Raw genomic sequence first — 2500 nt, 5'->3', positions numbered from 1 at the left:
CCTCCCCTCCTCCCTCATCAACCTACCAAGGTCGGAAACGAGGCAGTTGATCCTCTTGTTTGACCCTCCCCTCTCCAACCCCCCTCCCCCCTCCCCTCCTCCCCTCCTCCCCTTCCTCCATCCCTCCCCTCCTCCCTCATCAACCTACCAAGGTCGGAAACGAAGCAGCTGATCCTCTTGTTTGACCCTCCCCTCTCCAACCCCCCTCCCCTCCTCCCCTCCTCCTCTTCCTCCATCCCTCCCCTCCTCCCTCATCCCTCCTCTTCCTCCATCCCTCCCCTCCTCCCTCATCAACCTACCAAGGTCGGAAACGAGGCAGTTGATCCCCTTGTTTGACCCTCCCCTCTCCAACCCCCCTCCCCTCCTCCCCTCCTACCCTCCTCCTCTTCCTCCATCCCTCCCCTCCTCCCTCATCAACCTACCAAGGTCGGTAACGAGGCAGTTGATCCTCTTGTTTGACCCTCCCCTCTCCAACCCCCCTCCCCTCCTACCCTCCTACCCTCCTCCTCTTCCTCCATCCCTCCCCTCCTCCCTCATCAACCTACCAAGGTCGGTAACGAGGCAGTTGATCCTCTTGTTTGACCCTCCCCTCTCCAACCCCCCTCCCCCCCTCCCCTCCTCCTCTTCCTCCATCCCTCCCCTCCTCCCTCATCAACCTACCAAGGTCGGAAACGAGGCAGTTGATCCTCTTGTTTGACCCTCCCCTCTCCAACCCCCCTCCCCTCCTCCCCTCCTCCCCTCCTCCCCTCCTCCTCTTCCTCCATCCCTCCCCTCCTCCCCTCCTCCTCTTCCTCCATCCCTCCCCTCCTCCCTCATCAACCTACCAAGGTCGGAAACGAGGCAGTTGATCCTCTTGTTTGACCCTCCCCTCTCCAACCCCCCTCCCCTCCTCCCCTCCTCCCCTTCCTCCATCCCTCCATCCCTCCCCTCCTCCCTCATCAACCTACCAAGGTCGGAAACGAGGCAGTTGATCCTCTTGTTTGACCCTCCCCTCTCCAACCCCCCTCCCCTCCTCCCCTCCTCCCCTCCTCCCCTCCTCCTCTTCCTCCATCCCTCCCCTCCTCCCCTCCTCCTCTTCCTCCATCCCTCCCCTCCTCCCTCATCAACCTACCAAGGTCGGAAACGAGGCAGTTGATCCTCTTGTTTGACCCTCCCCTCTCCAACCCCCCTCCCCTCCTCCCCTCCTCCCCTCCTCCCCTCCTCCTCTTCCTCCATCCCTCCCCTCCTCCCCTCCTCCTCTTCCTCCATCCCTCCCCTCCTCCCTCATCAACCTACCAAGGTCGGAAACGAGGCAGTTGATCCTCTTGTTTGACCCTCCCCTCTCCAACCCCCCTCCCCTCCTCCCCTCCTCCCCTCCTCCTCTTCCTCCATCCCTCCCCTCCTCCCCTCCTCCTCTTCCTCCATCCCTCCCCTCCTCCCTCATCAACCTACCAAGGTCGGAAACGAGGCAGTTGATCCTCTTGTTTGACCCTTCCCTCTCCAACCCCCCTCCCCTCCTCCCCTCCTCCCCTCCTCCTCTTCCTCCATCCCTCCCCTCCTCCCTCATCAACCTACCAAGGTCGGAAACGAGGCAGTTGATCCTCTTGTTTGACCCTCCCCTCTCCAACCCCCCTCCCCTCCTCCCCTCCTCCCCTCCTCCTCTTCCTCCATCCCTCCCCTCCTCCCTCATCAACCTACCAAGGTCGGAAACGAGGCAGTTGATCCTCTTGTTTGACCCTCCCCTCTCCAACCCCCCTCCCCTCCTCCCCTCCTCCCCTCCTCCTCTTCCTCCATCCCTCCCCTCCTCCCCTCCTCCTCTTCCTCCATCCCTCCCCTCCTCCCTCATCAACCTACCAAGGTCGGAAACGAGGCAGTTGATCCTCTTGTTTGACCCTTCCCTCTCCAACCCCCCTCCCCTCCTCCCCTCCTCCCCTCCTCCTCTTCCTCCATCCCTCCCCTCCTCCCTCATCAACCTACCAAGGTCGGAAACGAGGCAGTTGATCCTCTTGTTTGACCCTCCCCTCTCCAACCCCCCTCCCCTCCTCCCCTCCTCCCCTTCCTCCATCCCTCCATCCCTCCCCTCCTCCCTCATCAACCTACCAAGGTCGGAAACGAGGCAGTTGATCCTCTTGTTAGACCCTCCCCTCTCCAACCCCCCTCCCCTCCTCCCCTCCTCCCCTTCCTCCATCCCTCCATCCCTCCCCTCCTCCCTCATCAACCTACCAAGGTCGGAAACGAGGCAGTTGATCCTCTTGTTTGACCCTCCCCTCTCCAACCCCCTCCCCTCCTCCCCTCCTCCTCTTCCTCCATCCCTCCCCTCCTCCCCTCCTCCTCTTCCTCCATCCCTCCCCTCCTCCCTCATCAACCTACCAAGGTCGGAAACGAGGCAGTTGATCCTCTTGTTTGACCCTCCCCTCTCCAACCCCCCTCCCCTCCTACCCTCCTACCCTCCTCCTCTTCCTCCATCCCTCCCCTCCTCCCTCATCAACCTACCAAGGTCGGAAACGAGGCAGCTGATCCT

General features: G+C 62.0%; 1 protein-coding gene across 1 annotated transcript in view; it reads right to left on the bottom strand.

Annotated features, from left to right (window-relative positions):
- LOC113810592 (proclotting enzyme) overlaps window positions 1–2500 on the bottom strand; it is a 20114-nt gene that overhangs the window by 9503 nt on the left and 8111 nt on the right. The gene's annotated exons all lie outside the window — the stretch shown is intronic.

Source organism: Penaeus vannamei, chromosome 42 (assembly GCF_042767895.1).
Source record: "Penaeus vannamei isolate JL-2024 chromosome 42, ASM4276789v1, whole genome shotgun sequence".
Taxonomy (NCBI): domain Eukaryota; kingdom Metazoa; phylum Arthropoda; class Malacostraca; order Decapoda; family Penaeidae; genus Penaeus; species Penaeus vannamei.
Note: the sequence above shows the minus strand (reverse complement) of the source record. Positions and strands in the feature narration are given on the sequence as shown.